Raw genomic sequence first — 25,559 nt, forward strand, 5'->3', positions numbered from 1 at the left:
AGATAAAGCTCCTGTATCATGTGCTTCTTATTGCCCTATTTCACTTTTGAATGTAAATTATAAAATGTTCATGTCTATACTAGCAAAAGGCTGAGCCATACTCTCCCAGGATTAATACATGAAGATCAAGCTGGCTTTATAATAAACAGAAGAGTGCAATATAATATAATTTTTTTTCATTAACTGATATAGCAAAAAAATAAATAAAAATGAATTACCAATAATAAGTCTAGATGTTGATAAAGCTTTGTATTCAGTGAACTGACCTTATTTGTTTAAAATATTAAATGAATATAACTTTTCCTCTAGTTTTACATTAACTAAAACACTTTATAGTAACTCGGTATCTTTTGTCAAGATAGGTTCCTTTATATCCAGACCCTTTAATATAGCAAAAGGTACGAAAGAAGGATGCCCTATTTTCCCCTTATGATTTGCTCTAACTATAGAAAAACTAGCTAACTATATAAAAGCTAACATAAGTATTAAATGCTTCAAAATAAATGAAGACTTTTCATCAAAAATCCAGCTTTTTGCTGACGACATACTGTTGACTTGTAGTGACCTAAAATGCTTGTTTGATCATGTACTCAAAGCCCTAGGTTACTTTGAAAAGGTTTCAGGTTTGAAATTTAATCATAATAAAACTAAAACATTGCTTATAAACAAAAAATAACCACTTTGTTAAGCAGAAAATTTTTAACTGAGAAAATTCTCAAATTAAATATTTAGGCATCTATGTTGAATCTAAGAATGAAGATTCCATATTTATAAACTATAAATACTTAATGGATGAAATCATAAAGTTAACAAACAATTGGAATAACCTATTGTTTACAATGGAAGATAGACTCACCCTGATTAAAATGCTAATTTTACCAAACATCTTTTACTATAGTCAATCATTAATTCTCCCCCTCTAAAAAAATATAAGAAAAAGAAATTCTACCTTACTTATATTCTTATGGTACCTTAAAAAAACAAGGATATTATATGTTAGGTCAGTACTAGGCTAACTGCCCTTGTAGGCCATTTTAAGCCTAATCAATTACCCTATGTGACAATCACCATGTGTCTACAAGGTAAACACCTTAACCATTATGCCAGCCTCCCAAAGGATACATTCCCTTGATTAGAACTCATAAACATCTGCACTTTAGTCCAACACTTAAACCATGTCACGATGAGATTATCTTTAGACTGGTATGTCAAAAGCTGGGAGGAAGGTGACAATGAGTTTCCAAACATTGAGCTATATACTAATGTTGTAATTATTAAAATGATACTGTTGTGGTTAGAGTCTTCATATGTCTCTTGTTGGAAATCTTTACACAAGAAACTATTAATAGACAGTAAACTTATCATAGATTCTTACATGAAACTGGGTATCAGTATATTCTACTGGGCTCTAAAAGATTTTGTTCTGAATGAAAGACACATTTACTTTTGTACGTTTTATTAACCAAATCCTTTCAATCTTTAAAAGGTTTATTAATTCAAATTACTTAGTCATGGAATTACTAATCCTGTTATTCCCCATTACATTCACTAATGGATGCTTAGTATCTTTTAATGCAAATGCAATAACAGCTCTGAAAAATAGTAACTTAGTATTCTGGCATCAATTTCTTAATGGAAACCAAAGCATCCTGCTGAGTATTTAATAGCAAGACATAGCAGAGAGCAAGGAGGCTGGTTAGATACACGTACATGTAAATAAAATATTCAGGTTAAAATCAAAATATTACTAGATCTTAAAACTGAACTTGTTCCAAAAATCTTGGATCTTTTTCTCTAATGTTAATAGTGGGCCACTCAAGGGGAATTTATATCTATCAATTATATACAAGATTATTAAAACTGAATTTGTTACCCCAGATATGACAATCTGGACTTCTCAACAAAAAAGTAATAATGAACCATTTTCAGAACTAAATAAAAAGTTATTCCTAAAATCTGCAGGAAAGTCAACATCCTCACTTTACTGGAAAATCTGTAGATGAAAACTTCTACATAGAGTCTTTCTTACACCTCATAAAAATTACAAAAATATATAAAACAGAAAAAATGAAATGCTGGAAGTGTAATGAAGTTCTTAATGCTGACTGGTTACACATGATAATGGATTGTAAGTTGGTGATGTGACTTTCTTTTGGAGTGATTTTAGAGACTTTTCTTAGGCTTCGTGGTAAGAGAATTGCATTATTACTGACTCTTTGATACTATTTAATGCCCCAATTCCAGCAGCTATACCTTTTTCTCAAATATCTCTTCTTTGGGTGATACTTTCCATTGTAAGAAAAGTTATACCAGAAAGGAAAATGGACACGTAAAACTGAATTAGCATTTGGTGAATTTGTGTGCCTAGCTAAGACTGTCTGTAAAAATGAGTTGTCAACTATAAGAATGAGAACTTTAAACATAACTGATTAGTACCTATCTTGGCAAAAGCTCAGTGATTTACTAGAAAAGTACTAATGGTTAAGAATATATAAATATTCTTGTTATGGACTTTTTTAAATAGTTATCGTTTATCTTGTTAGGCACTGTTTTAAATGCTGATGGACTTATTAAAACCAAATAAAGAGTTAAAAAAAAAGAAAAAAAGAAGCATCACAAAAGTAAATTTCCCCAGACACAGAATGATATCCTGATACAAGTCCTCTGTGAAGCATGGATGATTAAAGGTCTTTCATTAGAGATCTAACTGGGTCTTCAGTGCACATGTCTGTTGAAACATTATACAAGGCATAAATGCTGTCATTAGCCAAAACTGGAACTATGACCACATTCAAAGAAGGGTCAGTTTTATGATCAGCACAGCATGCAGTAAGGCTGCCCACCTGACACAACAACTGAGGGTCACAGGAGGTGTTCCACCAACAGAATTATCTATGGCAGATTTAGAAGAGTTTCTGGCATCTCTGGAGTCCATTGTGGAATGATAGATTGTGGTGCTGGGTTGTGCATTGCACCATGGATATCCACTGTGATGTCACAGGAGGGGACTCTGAACATAGGCCATTATAGCCCATCACTATCCAGTTGAAAGGACACACACCTCTCTCTGTTCTGTTCATCTCACTGCAATCACCTGCCCATGCACCCCTGCACACACAACATTAACCCTCACCCCCTCCACAACCAATGCCCCTTGTGGACATGTGTCAGTGGTTATCAGCATTACATGTCCAGTTCAGGGTGTAGGACTTAAAATCATGGCTTCTTTGTTTTACAGGAACATTAGGACTGGAAGTCCAAAGGCTATCTGGCCAAGCTTTGTTAAACATTAGTTTTCTCAGCACTCTGTTATATAGGATCATAGGATCATAGCAATTCACTATGGTACTGGTCCTGAGGCCCCTATAAGCCTAGCCAATAAATTAGACCATGTTCCCACAAGTCAGCACCTGATGCCCCTGTCCAGCAGGGACACAGGTGGAAACCTAGGGGTATATTGTCTATTTCCCATGCAGTCATCCAGGTTACTCTTAAAGACGGATAATGAAGTAGTCTGCTTGACATGCAGAGGGAGTTTATTCCACAGATGAGGGAGTCTCGGGGAGACAAATCTGTCCCACCAGTAAGTCCTATTTATGTCGCAGACCAAGTTGAGGTTTTGCGTGCAGGTCACACAAGTGAAGCACTTTTATTGGTTACAGGTGCTGGTGAAGGATTGAAGAGTTCTTCCATAGGCTGTGCAATATTTTGTGTTTTCAGATGTGTTCTGGTTTCAGGGTCCTCCACTGTGGATATTGGATTGCCTGATAATGAACAACCTTCTGGTTTCACTGGTGATGGCAGCCAAATCCTGGCACAGTTTGGGGTCACTTGCCAGTGGCAGACTTGAAAAATGTGATGGCCATATCTCCCCCTCTTCTGTGGACACAGCTCTTGTGTCTGTGTAACTCCCCTCAAGAGATACCACCCACAAACAGGAAGATGATGATACATCCTCTACAGAGAGTAGCCTGATCATCAGTGGTACAGTCCCTCTTGGATTTTGGCAGCTTCACTGAAAGATAGATGATGATCTCAGGTGCTGGCATGCCAGGGGAAAAAACCTCACGGGTATTGCCTTGCTTCTCAGCTGAGTGTTCCCATGACCATTACTCAGCATTTGTGCAGGGTCATGATACAGGAACAGGCAGTGGTCAATACAGCCATAGCTTAGCTTCTCAGGGTAGTGCAGGGTCTGCTTGAGGACATCCTGGATTACCTGGGCTACATGTGCAACATTATAGATATGGCACAGGGAGTCTGTGTGCAGCATGTGCCCCTGTGTGCTTACACATCATTGCCACTGCACTTCACATAGCCCATCCACTTCTCCCTCCACTGGAGAGGTCTAATGGGGAGAAGTACAATATTATCTTGAACACATTGCTCCACCACTTCAACAATACCATTCAGTGTAGAGTGTACTGCGGGCAATGTGGGAATATATGTGGAAGGGGTGTTCATGCTAAGACCTCCTGTGACATGATCTGACATTCATGGTCATAGAGCATTCCTTCCACTGTACCTGCTGTAGGTCACACCTGTGACATTCCCAGAAGAGGGCACTCTCATACATGGGGACAGGCATGATTAATGCATACATCTCCTATGAAAGACCTGGGCCTACACACCAGGCTCTAGCACAATGCTATATTATTTAATGAAGCTGTGTCCCTGCAAATGCGCAAACACACACACACACACACGCAAACACACACACACACACACACACACACACACACACACACACACACACACACACACACACACACACACACACACACACACACACACACACACACACACACACACACACACACACACACACACACACACACACACATACACATATGCCATTACAGCCCATCACTATCTAGTTGAAAGGAGACAACCCTCTCTCTTTTCTCTTCATCTCCCTGCAATCACCTGCTCATGTACCTCTACACACACATTAGCATTCACTCCCTCCACAACCAATGCCCCTTGTAGAAATGTGTCACAGTGGTTATCTCCATCTGTAGAGATGACGGCTATTATACCCTTCCCTCACTAACCTGTTATGGGATAGCCTGAATCTTATGCACAGTGTAACCAGCCTATGCATAGTATAGCACAGCCTGGAAATGGTTTTGCATGCAGCAATTTACTATTATATGTACTGCTTATTGTGGACCATATTTATGAGCCAGAAAATACCTCTTAACGGTTCCATGGCTTACTCTGTCTACCTTCATCAGATATAGCCATCTTCTGCTACAGAATCTGTGTTGTCTTCCTCTGAATGTATCTGGCTTGCTGCAACTATTTGCTTATCAGCATGCTGTGTGACACCGTACACACTGCAAAGATTTTACTGCATGTACCATGGTCATATGACAGTGCACCACCACAGATATCCAGACAACAGAAGTGGGCTTTATTCAGTCAACTGTTCATTCTACAATGACTCAGGTCTATGACAAGGTATTACTGTATGCCTTCTCTGACATTATCTGTGGGCTTCCTATTGAAGGATTATATACTAGCCATGGCTCCAAAGCATATCCAGCATTGCCAATAAGATGTAAAATCATCCAGCACAAATCACTAGCATGTGGGAATCATGGGTACTGCTTGTTTGGACTACTGACACGCTATACATATTACCCTGTGTACTGCAGACCGTCTGCTCGTTTATGGAGTGGGAACCATTATGGTTGATATACTGGTGTCCCTTCTCCCCAAGTGGGCGTTAATTGTAATGTGTGTGTAGTCAGTATGTAAGGGTGCCAAGCTATGTCATACAATGCCTGGTGGTATTGTCTCCCTCCTCTATGGATTCCCTATATGCTATGTCATGGCATCAAAGGACTGGAGAAGTATCCTAGAGGTAGATGCCTGGGGTACACCCACCATGTCCTCTGGTGGATGCTGAAAGGTTCTTGTAGTTATTATTCTTAAAGCTACGTATATCATTATGTCCACTGGGATAGCTTCTCCATGTATCCCACATATCTGCATATGATGGCAACACATTCCATTCAGCTTATGCATAATGACTCTCTCTACACACTAGCAGTCCACTATTTCTGTTAAATGCAGGGCATGATATGTAAAGACAGATGATATGGCACAGTAGAGGAGACAAATGCCTCTGTGACTGCATCACCCTCTTGCATATATGTGCTTACAAGTGCAGCAGCTGACCTGTACATGCTCATAGGATCATAGGATCACAGGATCACAGGAGACTTCCAGGCCCTCAACCTGGAGGTCATTTCAAGCCTAGACATTTTATCCCAATATAATACCATAGAAATGCGAGTCAATACCCAAGAATTTCGTAATGACTGCCCATGTCAGGGCAGTTGTGGGCACTATCCCTGGTAAGAATTTACAGTGCCCTATCATCTCATCCAGGTTCCTCTTGAACAGTGTCATAGAAGTGCTCTGTTTCACATGAATTGGTAATCTATTCCAAAGATGCGGCAGTTGCTGAGACACAAATCTGTCCCTCCAGCATGTCCTATTTAAGTCACAGGCCATATTTAGGTCCCTGGAATGGGTAGCTCTAGTCCCATTTGATATACAGATATGCAACAAGTTCATTAGGTTTGGGTCTGAGATTGCTCTGTAAGCCAGGTATATGCCTCCCTTAAGAAGTCTGTATGATACAGAGTATAGTGACAGGGACTTTAGTCGGTCTGTGTAAGGCACATGTTGGAGTCCCTTGATCTTCTTTGTTAGAAACCTTTGAGGTCCCTCCAGTTGATAGAGATTCTTGGTATGGTACATGCCGAATGGGCCACTACACTCAATTATGTGCCAGATTAATGCTAAGTATAGCAGGGTTATAACTTCCTTTGCTCTCAAGGTGATGCCTTTACTAATCAAGTATGCTATGTAGAAAGCCTTCCTTACACAGCAGATACATGGTGGTCGAAGTTAAGTTTACAATCAACTTGTGATCACAGATCCCTTACTACTTTGTGAGCACTTAGGGTATTGTTGTTGATTTGATTGTGTGAAGGGACATTGTTTGTGATGAAGAGAATGATGACGCATTTCTTTGCATTCACTTTGAGACCGTGACTAAGACACCAGTTGTTGGTCTGTGTAAGACCCTCCTGGAGTATACTGATATAACTTGGGGATTCAATAATTGCTCCCAGTTTGCAGTTGTCTGCAAACTTGGTCAGCCACAACCCCTGAGTTTTGACCTGAACTTCTGAGAAGTATATACCCAACAGTAGGGGGCCAAACTGACCCCTGTGGTACCCTGCAGGTGACAGGTCTGCTGGTTGATGTGGAGTCTCCCACTTTGATAGTGTGCATCCGGTTTGTGAGCCAGCTGGCAACCCATCTTACAGAAAAGGAGTTTACATTCAATTTGCTAAGTTTATCAGTAATGCCTGAGTGCGAGATTGTGTTGAAAGCCTTTGCCAAGTCGAGGTATGCTGTGTGCACAGATTTGCCCATATCAATGGCCCTGGTCACATTTTTAAAGAAATCCATGAGATATAACAGGCAGGGTATGCCCTCGACAAAGCTGAATTGGGTTGGATCCAGGGTTTGGAGGTCACATATGTATTTATGAGGTCCATAATGATGAGGCTGGTCAGGCGTATGGGTCTGTAATTCCCTGGGTCTGTTGCTAGGCTACCTTTGTGGAGGGGAGTAACTGTTGCTGTTCTTCATTCCGCATGAACAAAACCTGTGGTTAGGCTATGAATGAAAAGGGTACTTAATGGTGATGCTAGTTAATGTTTTAGCCTGTTTAGAAGACTGCCTGGGATACTGTCTGGTCCCATAAAGGATGTGTTTTGTGTCTTGGAAAGGCTTTGATGACCTGCTCTTCAGATATGTAGGGTGGGGGGGGGGGGGAGTTTGGGGGAAGGTTTGTGAAAAGTTTGGAGGGGATGAGAGAGTGACATTTTCACCAAAACTATCTACTAGCAGGTTTGCTATCTCTGAGTCAATATGTGTGATATCATTAGTCACTAGTTCGGCACATGCTTGGGGCCCTACCATACAGACTACATATGTAGCTGTAAAAGGCCTTATGATTATCCTTGGCTGTGCTTGCTAAGTTTTTCTCAAAGGAGCCCTTAGAGGACAAGTTGTCTTATTTGCCTGTTGAGGTGGAGGAGGGTGCTTTTCCATTGTTGGGGCCTGGCCTTTGTTTTCTTGGACAGCAACTTTTTGCTTTAATTGTAAAGTTTGTTTATGCTGGATGTCCACCATGGCAGCTTGTTTTTACTTGGGGCTCTGGCTTTCACTCTTTCTGGTACAGCTCAGTCTATACACTTACACAAGTGATTGTACTTACTGTAATCTTCGGTGTAGTTACCATTTCCAGTTGGGGTGGAGCTTGGATTGTATTTATACCTTCATCTAGGAGGGTATAGTTTGATTTGGTGAAGTTTTTTAGTCAGATTTCTCCATTTGTGAGCTAGTGCCAGCTCAAAGGTGACTGATTTGTGGTCAGATTTAACTAATGTGGGTCCAACAGTTGTGGCAGTACATCTGTTTGACATGTTAGTGAGGACCAGATCTAGTATGTTTGTTCCACTTGTTGGGTTATGAACAATTTGTTCCAGGGCATTTGAGTTAACAAAGTCAAAGAAGTTTTGCGCTAGCAAGTTAAGCTAGTGTAGATTTCCCAGTTGATGGTGGGAGAATTGAAATCCTCAATAACCAGAGTATTCAGTAATATTTTGATTTTCTCCAGTTTGGTCAAGTAGGTTTTGTGCGTGTCATGACCCATGGAGGGAGATCTATAACTGGCTATGACTTGAATAGGGGTCTTACCCACCATAACTAGAACTTGGAGTAACTCCATGGAGTTGTCCAGTCTAACTAGATGGGAGGTAAATTTATCTCCAACATCGCCTTCTTTGGTTCTCACGCATTCATTTTGTGGTCTGAAAGTGTGGAAGGCATTGTAGCCTTGCAAGGTTAGTTTACTCTCTGAGTCCTTGAACCAGGTTTCTGTGACTGCACAGTCATCTACATCTTCCAGTGATAGAAGTGTTTACAGGGTATGCAGTTTTTGGTTTAAGCTCCTAGCGTTTAGCAACATGACCCTTATTTTGTTATGATTGGCAAATATCACGTCCGTAAGTTTGTCATCAAGAACTTGCCTAAAAAAGCCATTATGGGGGAGGCAAGAGCATGTGCTAGCAGATGAAATTCTAGTGATGCTAGGTGCAAACTGTCTCTAGCAAAGCAGTGAGGTTTGTCGACCATGGCTTCTCTGGCTGACAGGAACTGGATCCCCTATGAATGACACCAAAAACCAAGCTAATTATTGATATCAGTCATTTTTTGTTTATACTGTGCCATCATTCCAGGTGAGGGTAGTACACTGCTCAAGGCTAGGGACATACCTGCCTGGGACACATTCTCAGAGAGCTCAATCATGTCTCTCTTCACATAGTTCAGTGAGATACATCTCAGGTCATTCACTCCAATATGAACTATGATATAGTCATAATGATAGAGCATAATGTTTTCATGGATTGTCTGCTGTAATCCCAAGATTTTACTGCCCTGGAGAAAGCATCTCTCTAAATGAAATATAAACATTTCTTAAAAATGATACCACATTGTTTACCCTGATCTGCATCCACCATTTTCCTCATTTTAAATAATGTTGCTCACTTCTATGTCATTACAACACCATTTGCATAGTATGGAGAGTGTGATATTTGCTTTCCACAATCGTGCTCAGTGTGTCTCTAAGTTTCTCCCACCGGGAGCCTGGCCACTCTTCAAAGTCAGATAACACTATGTCAAAACTGTTTCTGAATTTGCAATAAGATTGTTCATAGGTTCATAGGTTCATAAGTGTTTACTAGGCTAATGACCACACCTTTTCAAGGCTAGCCATGCATCCCAAATCCCTGACAAGTTATGACACCCTTGATAAGTGTAAGCATGAGCCTGGGAGATGAACCACTTGCAGGTTACCTGTTTTCATTAGAGACATAGGTGCCAAATCAGGGATGGATTTCCGGTTTCTCATCCAATTGTTCAAGTTGCACTTGAATTGGGTTAGGGAGGAACTCTGCTTCACATGGATAGGGAGCCTGTTCCATAGACGGGGTAGTCTCTGTGATACATACCTATCTCTCCAGCAGGTCCTATTTATATCACAGGCAAGATTTAAGTCTTTAGATTGGTTAATTCTGGTACTGTTTGTTTTGTGGATATGCAGGAGGTCCATCAATGTGGGGTCTGACAATGCCCTGTATGCCAGGCATAGATCTCCCCTCAAAAGCCTGTAGGAAACAGAATACAGGGATAGGGCCTTGAGGCAGTCAGCATAGGTCATATTACTTACGTCATGTATTTTTTTAGTGAGGAACCTGTGTGGATGTTCCAGTTGTTGGATATGCTTGGTTAGGTACATAACAAAGGGGGCATTGTACTCAATGATAGGTCTGATGAATGCCAAATACAGTGGAACAATGACTTCCTTGGACTTAGATGCCATACCTTTGTTTATAAGTTGCGCAACATAGAATGAGTTCTTCACCATTGTAGACACATGATGATCAAAGGCTAAATTTCTATCTATTTGTGTCCCTAAGTCCCTGACTACTGGGTCAGCTCTAAGGGGTGTTTTGTCAATATGATAGTTACCAGGGATGGATGACTTCCCAAAGGATAATATTATACATTTCTTGGCATTTAATTTTAGTCCATGGCTCTGACACCAGTTGTTTGTCTGTGTCAGCCCCTCCTGTAGAATATTTGTGTCAGTATGAGATTCAATGACAGCTCCTAATTTGCAATCATCTGCAAAATTAGTCAGCCAGAGACCACTGACATTGGCCTTGACTTCTGAAAAGTAAATACCAAAGAGGAGTGGTCCAACGACTGATCTCTGAGAGACTTCACTTGTGACTGACATCTTTGTAGAGGTGGACTCTCCAATTCAAACTTTCTGGGTCCTGTCTGTGAGCCAGTTGGCTATCCACCGGGTGACATACAGGTTTGTACCTAACCTCTTGAGTTTGTCAACAATGCCTGAGTGAGGTATTGTGCCAAATGCCTTGGCCATGTCAAGGTAGGCAGTGTGAACAAGTTTGCCCTCATACATTGCTTTGGTGACCTTCTCAAAGAAGTCCACCAGGTTGAGTAGGCATGATCTGCCCTTGACAATTGATTGTACCACAGAAACTTTAAATTGTAGGTGTTATTAGCTTTGTCTAACTTTTATATTACAGTCTTCTTGTTAGCAATTTTGTATGCATACATGAAACAAGTAAAGAAGCAAAAGAAGAGAAGTCAAAAAATTATTTAGGCCCAAAACACAAACTATAGGCTGCCATTAGCAACAAGAAATGTCCACTACTTCAACATACATTTTACTGCATGAAGAAGAAAATAAGAAAATGTTTGGCAACAATTAAAATATCAGAACCACATTATCACTGCAAAGACTGAAATCCTCCCCGCCATGCATAGCAGTAAAACCTGAATAAATAAAATGTGCTAGAGCCCCAGGTTCATTCAAGCTGTGCAAATAAAATGAGTGGATTCAAATACTCATTCTGAAGCAGGCCTATATTCAGCAGCAATATGACTTTCATAAAAGGCACATCACTGAAACACTAAATGTACGTGTTAAGTCTGCAAATATCCTGGCTTAAAAACACTGACTGGAAAGTAGCAGTACGGCACACGGGATGTGTGAGCTTATGTTTCCTAAACAACTGAAGCATGGTGCCTTGGATGATTTTGTAATTGCATTAACCTTGTGGAACACAGTTTAATGACCTATTCAATAGAAATTATACCCATCAAATGTCACATTTAAACAAGCCACATGACACATTTTCACCATATTCAGTTCTGAATCCAGATGTATGTCTCCATTTTTTCTAGTGGCTTTGTAAGTCAGTACAGCTGTATGTGGCAGAAAGTATAACATTTGCTAATAAAGCAGCATTTTTGGGAAACTAGCAGCTTAACATGTGCGTATACACACACACACACACACACACACACACACACACACACACACACACACACACACACACACACACACACACACACAATCACTAGTTCATTAAAGCATTGCTAGGCTCCTCTTATAGTTGTCTAGATCTAGAACCCAACACTGCGCTTTCATTATCTAGTTCCACCTGCTAATAAATACATCAGGAACAGGAAATAGAAAGATTAAGATGCCAGCAACACCCATGGATCAGGAGGTGGCAGGGCAGGTCTGATAGCAGCAAAAAAGAAAACAAAAAGCTCTAATAGAGGCAAACCTGGCTGGACTGTATAACCTTTCCACAACTCGAATAGTAAAGTTGCTCAGTTATTCACTGCTGAGAACTCTCTGGACAGGAAAGTTCCCTTCTTATGAGAGATCTCTACCTGGTATGTACCGTAATACTCATTCAGATCAAGTTTGTCACTCATCAGGCTTGCCCATCACCAGTGATGATAAAACATGTGCTCTTCTCAATGTAGGAGATGGAGAGTTTGGTCAAACCAGGGCTTGTGTCTCCTAAAACATTTTAGATAAACATGACTTGGACTTCTAGAGTCCAGTGTCAGGGACAAAGACCTTTTACACTCAGTAATTACAGCATGCAGAGATTCAACACCCTCCACTCAGACACTGAAGGATTGTAGGGGAAAAGAGTTCTGAGGTTTTCTGATTTTAAGGCCTTATAGCTTCACTGTAGATATAGGTAGCAGAAAAACAGTCCAGACAACTTTTAGATTTAACTTTACATGGGGACAAGTTTCTAAAAAAACTTGCTCTTAGAATATGTGACTTATTCCAGTGAAATACTTCAGAGTAAGTCACTTACTCTGTCAGCAAGTCTTCTGGATCTGGCTCAATGTCCTTTCTAAGACAGTAACATCCTTTGTAACACTGCTGGAGATTTCTAAAGAGAAGAAATGACTAGATGTTAAATCTGCTTGTAATCAGATTGTGCTGTGAATTTGTTTGACACAGATACAGTCATACAATGCCTGACAACAAAAACAACTATCACCATTTACTTTTCAATTTGAGCATAGCATGTTTGATCACCAGTCAATTCCCTTTACTGATATATATATATCTATCTATCTATATATATATATATATATGTATGTATGTAGAGTAACATGTCATGCCACATCATAGAATTTTATTGTAGCGATCTCTGTACCTAACCAAGACTTTTTTTTTGTTTCATTCACCAATGCCAAGTGGCATCATGCTCAAGTGGTCTCCTGTGAAGTGCTGTATTACATGACATTTTAGAATATACTTGGAAAGATATTAAACCATATGAAAGAATCTCCTAAGAGATTACTTATTATGAGATTTTTGCACATAAACAATTGGTCTGATTTTATCATAATCAGAAGTTAAGATAATCTCATGTTGATTTATGTTGCTATACTTGAGTCGATGCACAGATTTGACATTTGTAGAAGTCAGTTCTCTTTGCCTTAATCTATACAGCAGTTTAATAAACCACAGATAATGATCTTGCTTGGTAGGACTTCAGACCAAAAGATCATTTATAGAGTGAATACCCTCAAGACACCCACGAATCTCAACTACTTCTGTTGGCTATCCATGTGTCAGGTAACACCATCAAGGTATTCAGTCATCTCAGCTACTAGTCTCTGGAATAGTTCTGTTAAAGACAATATTGCAGTTCAAAATCTTAAAAAACTGTTTCAGCCCAAAACATTATTAAAGGTACAGAGTTTTCAGCTGGTCTCATCTAGCCTAATTTGATTAAAATTTGCTTAGGATCAAGTGTTTTTTAAAGGTATTATGGAAAATAATAACTTCTTATTCAATTATTTGAAATGGAGAATGTTTTATTTTGGTCCATTGTTCCAAGTCTTTAGGCTTGATTCATATACTGACACTGTCCTGCATCATGACTGCTAAAATGTTATTTTAAGCAATTCTATTTGCTTGACAACTGCTAGCTACTGTTTCTACACACTTCAATTTATGATCATTATTATCTCTGAGTACACCTGGAACTCATCTTGGAGTTCAAATAGCTTATATAGCCTTGGAGAAATCTTAATATGATACTCTCTTTGCAGAGAGCTTACACTGTAAAACAAGACAGAATATCTTTCAACAATATCATTAATACCTAGAGGCACACATGTGGCACTTTTCAAATTATGTTACTGAACTTTCAGTGAAGTATTATATTAAGCAGCTTTGATACCATAATCACTTGCATCAAATACTGCATGTTCATTGTCCTTCATGAACATGTGAATCAATATAGGTTGTTGCATGAATGTACATGGTGCCTTTGAAATTGGTCCAAAGGAATAGTATAAAGGTTTTGACTCAAAATTCAGTATTATTAGATTTCCTATCCTGACCATTACCTATTCTTCTGGAACAGACTTTACTAAATAGCAAATTGATGTGTTATTTGCAGAATATGAATTCTGTTAATCACATCAACTGTTTCACAAGCATTGTATCCCAGTAAGCTACTCGAAACAATAATCTGTATTTTTTACACCTCTACTCACAATTAAGTCAACTTCATGGGTAGTTACATGGCTTGCAGTCCATGTGACAATTGAGAAGACAGCCCAAATTTCAGTTGCCCCAAAGCATTATCTGGTTAAGTGGCTTGCTCAAGGTCATACAGTAGGCAAATAATGGCTGAGAGAATTGAACCTTCTACTACAAGAACTAGAAGTCATAGCCTTAATCCACTATGCCAATTTCCAGGCTGTCCTGTGGACTTTAGTTTGTGCCCTGAATATGACTAATGGGTGTATTTTGACTTATATACATATATTCAAACAGTACATTGCATTCTGCACTAGTACCAAGCTTTGAAGTAACATTCATGCCATTAATAGTCAGATTTTCTGACTCGCAGTCATTATTGATTCTTCTTACACATACTTTCTTGTACTATTTTCCCAGTATATTGTCCACATATATCTTTGGTTTATTTTGTTCCTCTGCCTCTTCTAAATGCAAATTCTACTGTACTATTTTGTTTCAACTTTTATACACCTTTATAAAATGTTTATGTCTCTCACATAGCCAATAAAATGATATGCCTGCAGCTGCACTGCTTATATTGTGTGTAGTTTCACCCAGGATGTTTACTATGAGGGCCGCCACCCTAAAAAACATGTAATTGCACATTTTTAATTTTATTGTTGTTGCTTTTACTAGTTTTGCGCTTCAATTTGCTCAGAAATTAACTTTTGCTTTATACATTTCTCATTCATCTATTGTTTTTTTTTTTTTAAGTTTTGTTAGAAGACTGACTAATTGGGTCAGCCGTGGCGGTGCAGCGGTTAGCATTGCCACCTCACAGTAAGAGGTTCTCCAGTTCAATCCTCGGCTGGGGTGCCTTCTGTGTGGAGTCTGCATGTCCTTCCTGTGGTCGCATGGGTTTCCTGCAGATGCTCCAGTTTCCTCCCACATCCCAAAGACATGCTGTAGGTGGATTGGACACTCTAAATTGGCTCTAGGTGTGAGTGCATGCATGTGTGTGCCTTCTGTGGAAGGTTGGGCGCCGGGCTGGAAACTCAACACCATAAAACTCTACTGCCAATTATGAGCAGACAGGTGATCCACTGTGGCAACCCCAGGAAAAGCCGAAAGAAGAAGAAGTTAGAAGACTAACTAATTCTATATAGATATTATACGTTATCTTATGTCAGGTTAGCGTCATTTAATAGTCTGCTTTTTAACTGATCATTTTTTATTCTAGACACAATTCTAGCTCTTATGAGTGAATCACACAAGTTGTCAGATTCATAGTCTTTTGCACTGAATTTCAAATCAGTTACATAGACAGCAATTGACTTCTCAACTCTTGATTTCTAATGAAAAATAAAGGTCCTGTATATGGGAAATTTTTCTTTTGTTTTCAATAAGCTTGAAACTTGTCTTTTACAAAAGAAAAGATCTCTCTGCATTTCTTCTTAAAGTGAAATGTGTTAAACATGTCAATTATTTCCTCATCTGCAATACAAAGGGATGTTGCACACTGTAAGTTTCCATTACATTCTTTATATTTTTTGTGTTTTTATTCTTTTTAGTAGCAATGCAACTCATAGTGAGATGTAGCACAAATGCCTGAACTCTTCTGATATACAGACATGTTTAAAAATGAGAATAGCAAAACACAGATGGAACTAAATATTTTCCTTTGGAAAAAATGTACATTATTTAATTGACATTTAAAAGAATGAGCCTGGCCTGCTATTGTATGAATATGTTGGGTGGTAGAAATACCAAAAGATAAAAGATGGGTGGGAAAAGACCTTCAATTAGCTCAGACTCGGAGCAAAATAATTTCAGCAACTGTTATGCATTATTACATACACTATATTCCTACATTTCTGACACTGTGTTCTATGTACACAAATGAATATACACATGGAGAAAGTATTTGTCAAGAATTCCTTAACCCATTCAAGCCTCCATTGCCTTTTTTGTATTCTTCCAGTTAACAGCCAAAGCTTCTTATAGTTTCATAGTTTCATAGTTTAGTACTAGGCTATCTGCCCTGGGGCATTTATAAGCCTAGCCATAGTGATGTGACTTTCGCCACCCCATATAATGGTACAAAAGTGTACAGAATAGATTTAGAATACTGTGCCTCTGTCTAGTAGTGACACAGTGAAGACCCCCTTACATAACAGAATTAGTTTACTGTGCCTCTGTCTAGTACTGACACAGAGATGACCCTTGGGATAAACCTACGATCTCCCATCCACTCGTCAAGATTTCTCTTGAAGAGAGTCAGTGAGGGGCTCTGCCTAACATGAACTGGGATTCTTTTCCAGAGTATGGGAAGCCTCTGAGTTATGAATCTGTCCCTCCAGCATGTCCTATTCATATTTGTGCTGAGGTTTAAATCTTTAGCTCTCATGGTTCTGATGGATTTGGATTTTTTTGAGGTGGAGCATGTCCATCAATTCCTGATTGGACATGGCCTTGTATGTCAGGCACAGATCACCTCTGAGCAGGCAGTATGCTACTGAATAGAGCTGGAGTTTCTCTAGTCTGGCAGCATATGACATATGTTGGAGACCCTTGATCCTCTTGGTGAGGTATTTTTGGGGTCTCTCCAGCTGTTGCAAGTGCCAGGTGAGGTACATACCAAATGGGGCATTGTACTCAATCATGGGCCTGATAAGGGAGGAGTATAGGGGTACAATGACCTCCTTTGATCCGGATGTGAATCCCTTCATGATAAGGTGGGCAAGGTAGAAAGTCTTTCTAACCACTTTGGCAACGTGGGTGTCAAATGAGAGGTCACTATCGACTTGGGTCCCCAGGTCTCTGATTACTTTTTCTGTACTCAGTGGATTACTGTCTATGTGATAATTCGTGGGTACTTTGTTTTTCCCAAAGGGGATGACTATACATTTTTTGCATTTAGTTTAAGGCCATGACTCCGGCACCAGTTGTCCGTTTCAGTGAGGCCTTTCTGTAGGATGTATGTGTCAGCTGGTGTATCGACTATGGCGCCTAGTTTGCAGTCATCTGCGAACTTTGTCAGCCACAACCCTCCCATGTTTGCTTTCACATCTGAGAAATAAATGCCAAACAAGAGTGGTCCCAAGAGCCCTGTGGGACACCACTTGTGACTGGCTTTGAGTCTGACATGGCTCCAGCGATTTTGACTTTATGGGTTCTATCTTTTAGCCAGTTTGCAACCCATCTTGTGACATATGGATTTACATTTAAGCTGTTGAGCTTGTCTATGATGCCTGAGTGGGGTATTGTGTCGAAGGCTTTAGCCAAGTCCAGGTAGGCTGTATGGACTGCTTTGACCTCATCAATGGCTCTAGTGACTGTTTCAAAAAAGTCAACCAGGTTCAAAAGGCAGGATATGCCCTTTACAAAGCCGAACTGGTTGGGATCAAGTGTCTGTAGGTCCCCGATGTCTCTGTTTATGAGTTCCATAATGATTCTTTCCATAGCTTTGCAGACCAGGCTGGTTAAGCTTATGGGGCAGTAGTTACCAGGGTCTGTAGAGGTGCCTCCTTTGTGGAGTGGGACCACTGTTGCTGTACGCCAGTGTTCAGGTACATATCCTGTAGTAAGGCTAAGGTTAGATAGCATTTTTATGTGCGGGTTTAGCTCCTCTTGGAGTTCACATAGCACGCAACCCGGGATACCGTCAGGTCCCATAGATGCTGTGTTTTTAGCTTTGCTGAGGGTGGCTCTCACCTGGACATCTGAGATGACAGGGAGGTTGCATTCAGCTGGGATAAGTATTTCTTCTTTTGGGGGTGAGGGAGGGGAGAAATTTGCACTGAACCTGTCTGCCAGAATGTTGGCAATATCTGTGGGTTCAGTGTATTTTTTGTCATTGTGAACTAACTCTGAGCATATCTGAGGGTTTCCGCCCAGGTTTCTAACATAGCTGAAGAAGGCCTTGTAGTTATCTTTAGTGTCCATTGCGATTTTTCTCTCAAAGTTGGCCTTGGATGTTTTTATGAGAGAACGTAGCTTTCTACTAGTGCTGATCAGAGATGCCTTCTCTTTATGGAATGTCGTGCAGTAGCTTCCTTCTTTTGTTATACAATTTGTTTATGGCTGGGGTCCACCAGACAGGACGCCTGCCCTTGGTGGAGAGGGTCTTGATTTTATTTGGGATTGCATGATCCATGCATTCTTGGAGATGTCCGTAGAAAGCATTTGTGAAGGATTCAGCACTGTGGGATGTGGTTTCCACTGGCCCAGTGGGCTTAAAGGATACCATCTCAGTCTTAAGAAGTGTAAAGTCGGCTTTTGAGAAGTTTTTCACTATAGTCTTTTGTGCTGGGGGTGGAGGTGGGATATGTATATCCAGGGTGATTAGTTTGTGGTCAGATCTCACCAGTGAGGGGTATACTTCTGGTGTGGAGCACTTTGTCCCCATGTTTATGATGATCAGGTCTAGTATATTATCTCCCCTTGTGGGGGAGGTGAGTAGCTGTTCCATTGCATTTGAATTTATGAATTCCAGGAATCTTTGGGCTAGGGTGTTAGGGTTGGAATAATGCACCCAGATTATGTTAGGGTAGTTGAAGTCTCCCAATATGATGGTATTTGGTTGTATAGCAGTTTTGCCTACAGTTAGTTGCACCTGGATGGTCTCCGATGATTCATGTGTTGCCACTAACCTGGAGGTGTGGGTGTTCTTGATGAATATGGACACTCCCCCTCCCTTTTTGGTTTGGCCCGAGTTTTGGGCCCGAAAAGCATGATACGAGGTATAGCCTGGTAGTGCTGGGGTGCTCTCAGGAGCCTTGAACCAGGTTTCAGTTACTGCACAGACATCGATGTTCTCCATACTGAGGAGTGCTTCAAGAGCCTGCATCTTGAGATTTAGACTTCTGGCATTGAGAAGCATTACCCTTAATTTTTTTCCATTTTTGTTTTCTAACGAGGTGGGTTTGTCTTTTGAGCCTTGCCTAAAAAAGGCACTATGGGGGTGGCAAGAGCCTTAGCCAATATCCGGAAGCCCAGTGGTGACAGGTGCAAGCCGTCCCTTGCGAAGCAGCATGGCTTGTCCAGCATGTCATCCCAAGCAGACAGACATTGGATCCCCCTAGAATGACACCAGTAATTGAGGCAATTATTAAAGCTGATCATCTTGTCTTTGTAATGTGGCATCATTCTTGGTGAGGGCAAGATGCTGCTCAGGGTCAGGGTCATACCAGTCTGGGTTACATAATCCGAGAGCTTCTCTATGTCTCTTTTCATGTAGTCCAGGGAGGTACGTCTCAGGTCATTCACGCCGGCATGGACAATGACGGAGTCATATTTGTACTTGCTTTGGAGTGACCTGAGTGCGTGTGTTATGTGGCGGATCCTAGCTCCTGATAGGCAGCTCACCGTTACCCTCTCCTTGATCAGCCTGGTAAGCAGAACGTCAGTGTGTCTGACTATAGAGTCACCTATTACTAGTGTATCAGGCATGGTGTTTGGCCTTAAGGGCTGTGATTGTTGGACACACTGATTTATTGAAGTATGTGTTGCATGTGTTATGTTTTGAGGTGGTGGATTTTTGGGTGTCTGCTTTGGGAGCCTATGTTGTTTTGCTAAGTTTTTTATTAGAGCCTCCAAGTATGTTTTTGTGTTATTATGTGTTTGGTTTGCAGCTGTGGTAGGTCTATGTGGGACTGGGTTTGCTGTGTGTGTGGTTATCTTCTCCTCCTGTCTGGTCTTGCCAGTCCTGAGTTGAGAGAGTTCAGCCTCCAGTTTGGCTATATAGCTGCATCTCTCACATGTATTTGTGTTTGCTGGGAGGAGGAGAGGGTTGTCTGTGTACATGAGACAATTGTAGCATTGTCTCAAGATTCCTAGATTAACCAGCTGAACCGGAGAGGATGCTAGTAAACTACCACTCAACATACTAGAATAGTATAAGGGAGTGCTGTGCCTTTAAGGGAAGTGGGTATTCACAGGGGTGGTAGGTGGATGTAGTGCTTACTTTAGTTTGAGAGTGCTTACTTAGAAGAGAGGTTTTGAGAACAAGTGCTAGGCTTATAATATAGCGAGTAGACTGATTATTCTAAGAGTAGAGCTTTCTTAAGGGAAAATTTGAAGAGCAGAATTGGCAGAGCCAGAAATGTTTAACCTTGTTTAACTGGCGCTGCGCTTATAATCACATAAAAGCCTCGCAAACGCGAATTTTAAACAGGGAACTTCAAAAGAGCTAGAAATGGTCCAAAACAACCAATTACTACAAGCTCTTGTGCTGAGTTCACTCTTTCAGGGACAGATAGGCTGCTCAAGGCTCCCCACTCCCACTGGTGAGCAAAGAAACTTCCTTCTATCCAAGTAAGGCAATGGACAACACAGGAACTACACCACAGCCCAGAATATAGCAAAGCCTCTATACTGGTCTAAACTAGTCGAGGAGAGGTGGGAAAACAAGGATATTTTTTGTTTTTTTTTGTTTTTGAGATAGAAAGCACACAGAAATGCAGGAAACAGTACTAAATCAGTTACACAGGCTAGCACACTTTAGTGGGCAGCCTCAACAGTTAAATTTAACAAACAAACAAACAAACTTTCGACCAATTTTCGACCAAATGTAACTTTAAGTGCAGATAATATATAATGCAATAAACAGCTAAAAAAACAGTTTAAGCTTGTTCAAAGTAAGCAAGAGAAGATATTTTAGGTAAAAAAAAAGCAAAAAAATACTTAAATCAGGAAAGTAGTCGCTTTTCTCAGTTCTCTGTTGCTAGGACCACTCTGCAGGACAACGAGGAGCTGTTTCTGAGTAGTATAGCCAGAAAAAAATGCTCAGAGGCGGATTTTAAACAGGGAACTTCAAAAGAGCTATAAATGGTCCAAAACAACCAATTACTACAAGATCTTGTGCTGAGGTCACTCTTTCAGGGACAGATAGGCTGCTCAAGGCTCCCCACTCCCACTGGTGAGCAAAGAAACTTCCTTCTATCCAAGTAAGGCAATGGACAACACAGGAACTACACCACAGCCCAGAATACAGCAAAGCCTGTATACTGGTCTAAACTAGTCGAGGAGAGGCGGGAAAACAAGGATATTTTTTTTGTTTTTGAGATAGAAAGCACACAGAAATGCAGGAAACAGTAATAAATCAGTTACACAGGCTAGCACATTTTTTTGCATCTGTTATCCTTAAATAAGTCACAAATTAATAATAGTCAGTATTAGAAAGCGCAAGGCATAATTAACACAATGATACCAAGATTGCTAATTTCAGATGTTCTGACATGGAGATATTAATGATTGATTTTCCCTCATTATTCATATTTTCTTATTTGGATTCATATTTTCATGACTGAAATACCTACATGGGCACAATGTGAAATACCCTGGTGGGAGTCAGAAAAGTAAATTATCAATCCTTAATTGCAATTGCAATACACTATGCTGAAGATATTGATAGTTATTTGTTGGTAATTATGAAAATATGGAATCATTTCATATGTACTAAATATTTCTAAAACGGGGTGACATAAACTATTACATGGTATAAGATAAAACCTTAGATGATGCTGAAGAAAGCTCTCATTGATATTTGCGCTCTAAATTGCATATCTTGAGAAGTATTCAGGGTTATTAATATCGTTAATTAAACAAATAAACATAATACTTCATATTTCTGTAAATATCTTACTATGCATGCATATAGAAAGGAATGTATTGCTGTCATGTGAAAGCATATGTCAAGCTAACAGAAATAAGTTGACAAAATACATTTAGGTTATACAGTTTCCAGGATGTGACAATCTGTGAAACATTAGCTAAAAATATCATTCTGGTTTTGTATTCATAACAATATATTGTAGTATTGCTGTAAAGACTGCACTGTATTGATTATTATCAACACAAGGAAGACTTTTTCCTGATAATCTTGCTGTTTGTATCATTTTAATAGCTTTTATTGTTCACAAAATATTTTCATTTGTTTGTCTTATGATTTTAAACTGATTTCCCCAGAAAATGCTTTGGAAGTAACAATCTGTGCAGGCTACTAGAAGTGCGACATTTCACACCACATAGGTGTTAATGGGTTAATATATCATTTTATTACAGTGCAACAGTGTGTGATCTTAAATGGGAAATGCACCCTTTCTCTCTCTCTGTCTCTCTCTGTCTCCGTCTGTCTCTCTCTCTCTATATATATATATCTATATATATATATATATTTGCTGGTATTAATCATAATTTTGTGATCTTATGATTAGCTGTTTCGCCAAATAGTCCCTCCCTAATACCTAATTTTAGTATCCCTATTCCCCTCAGATTTTCAGTAAACTTCATGTTTTTATTTTTTTATGAGAACAAAGCAGGCATATACTTTTTGAGTTTAGTTCCTTAAATTTTATTATTGTTTTACTTATTTGTTGACCAGTTAACAACACTGGACACAATCATCCATCTTTATGGTAAATGTGGGAGCACTGTCAAGTTAAGTGATTAACTGTTTACCACAGAGTAAGGGAATGAATTCACACAAGTTGTTTATGGGCTAAACAATAATAAATTAAATAAACAAACAAACAAATCCATAAATAAACAAACAAACACATACATAAATAAATAAATAAATAAATAAATAAATAAATCATGCATTGGAAAACATCATCCCTATGATGGACCTAGACTGTCATGCCATATAATTGGGTCTATATTACGTAATCGAAAACCTGTATCATTGAACACCACAACACCGACACACTTAGCCCAAACCGCAAATACGCTGAACCCCTTAAACCGCAAATTTTCAAATCTTGAACCATCATAGTCGGCCAACACCATCGCACGCTACATACTACATACCCAAACATAATAAATAAAACACATACATACACTAACCAAACCCTACTTCTAACCCTACACTAAACCTTACATACATTACTATCTATGCACTTACCTTAACCCGCACCCTAACCCTAAGGTCCGTAACTATCACACACTTACCTTATGGAGCTATACCGCAGATGGGCCAACCATGACACTTCGACATTTCGTGTTTTGCAGTTTTGAACGTTCGCTGTTACCGTAGTTCACGCTATACGTGTCAGTCTTATGGTGTTCGCTGGAACGGGATTTTGATCTTGTAATATAGACCCATATAATTATACCTGAACTTACTGCTTTCTGTTTTAAATTTACAACTGGCTATGGAAATTTTTTGGTCATCAGTAGGTCACCATCAACAGTCTCTGTTCCTCTTCATCTAAGGTAATACTGACCATGTGGATGAAATGATGGGGAGGAAGTTTCCAGATGATTTTGCCTCTGCAATGGGAATTGTGTATTATAAGGCAGGCTTGCTTGTTTGGTGTGGGTCATCACTAACAAGTAGGCATACATGACAATGATGAACTATTTTACCTCATTAGTCTACAGTCTTGTTGTCACTTGTCTACCAACTTCCTTTAGGGATTGGAGTAAAGGAGAGATTAGGAATGATAGAGTTAAGGTTAGGGAGTATAGGGATTGGGATTAGGACTAGAGATTGACTGGAAGTGTTAGGTTTATAAAATGAAGTTTGGGACTAGGTTTAGAAAGTCAATGTGAGTTTTAAGGTTAGGGTTAGAGCACAGGATTTGGGATTAGATTTAGAGAATAACTGGGGAGTTTTAGGCCTCAGAAATAGTTTTGGGATTATGAATGCATTGTGACTTGGAATTTTTAGATTCAGTTTAAGGAGACAGCTTTTGAATTCAGATTTAGGAATGAGAGGGACTTATAGAGTTCGTGTTTGGGTTTTGGGCAGGCATGTGTATAAGTATAGTAGGACTGAGATGCTAGGAGGTTGGCTGCTTGCCATTTAATGCATGTAGAAGCCATTAGCTGACAGCATTGAGCACTTGCTATACACCAAATAGGTCCATTTGTAAGGTTTTAAACTGCCCCCAGGTATGTTTGCAGTGCCTCTCTGAGATATTGTGTGTAAATGTAACCTGCAAACAACTGATGTTCAGTTTAGGACTTATTTCTAGCCACATCGCTAATGCTTGCATTGATAGGCTACAGTTCCCCATAACCCAGAACTGGATAACAGATTGACCAGTTTTCAGAACATAAACAATGTTATGTTCTGCCAATCAGTAATGCTCTAAATAAGCATACTTCAATGCATTTCACATTGCTCTTTTATTGCCTGAAGATGATAACATACTTTGCAGAAACAGCTAAAGTTGTACACATAGTTTTTACCATATGTGTAATAAACTTTACATCCATATCCTGCTCTGTGTATGACTGCGCAATTGTGTTTAAGGAATAATAATCCCAAACCATTCTGCAGGGTTTATAGTCCTCACTGTTTAACTCCAAATTAATCTGTGCAATATTATCTGCAAAGCAGAAGATTTAACTTTCAGGCTAATATTTATCCATTACAAGTGAAATAGCATCAAATACTAAACAGTTTCAGACTCAAAAACATTCCCTTTTCAGACTTATTTGGAATACATAATAATACATATAGGCAAAAGATAAACAGATGTCATTGTTATCATGAATAAATCTTTTTTGAAAGCAATAAAACCTACAGAAACACACCAAAATGAAAGCCAGAACTTACTTATTTGTATGAGATGTTATAAGGTATGTGGCCCTGCAGGATACACTGTAAGCAAAAAGAAGCTAACACAATCCACATCACTGAAGGGAGGGCAGGCAGCCTGTCTTCTGTTCGATGATGTAGATTGTGATGCTTATATCTTGTGATGTTTTTACATTTCAATGTTCTCGTCTCAACGTTCCCAGGTTCAATGAAATCGTAATTTGATAATCTAATACAAACCTATACAAAGCATATGTCTACATTTTTAGCTAATAGGCTTTATTTTTTCAGGATTAGTGGATTTGTTCTTGAGCATTTTGGTAAAAGCATCCTCAAATAGTTTTTTTAATAAAACAAATACTGTATAAAGCAAAATATTTAACGCTCAGAGGTTTCACTTACATATACTTGATTTATTTGTCAGTCAACCCTATTGCTATACACACTTGTTCTAGACTGTATCTATTAAAAATAATGGCATTATAATCTTTATCTGATGAAATGTTATACCTAAATAAACATGAA

The 25,559-nt window shown here is 39.4% G+C and overlaps 1 protein-coding gene across 3 annotated transcripts in view; it reads right to left on the reverse strand.

The window, feature by feature from the left end:
- HEPHL1 (hephaestin like 1) overlaps window positions 1-25,559 on the reverse strand; it is a 571,952-nt gene that overhangs the window by 302,766 nt on the left and 243,627 nt on the right. The window lies entirely within an intron of this gene.

This window comes from Protopterus annectens, chromosome 5.part0 (genome assembly GCF_019279795.1).
Source record: "Protopterus annectens isolate FY-2018-M chromosome 5.part0, PAN1.0, whole genome shotgun sequence".
NCBI lineage: Eukaryota > Metazoa > Chordata > Ceratodontiformes > Protopteridae > Protopterus > Protopterus annectens.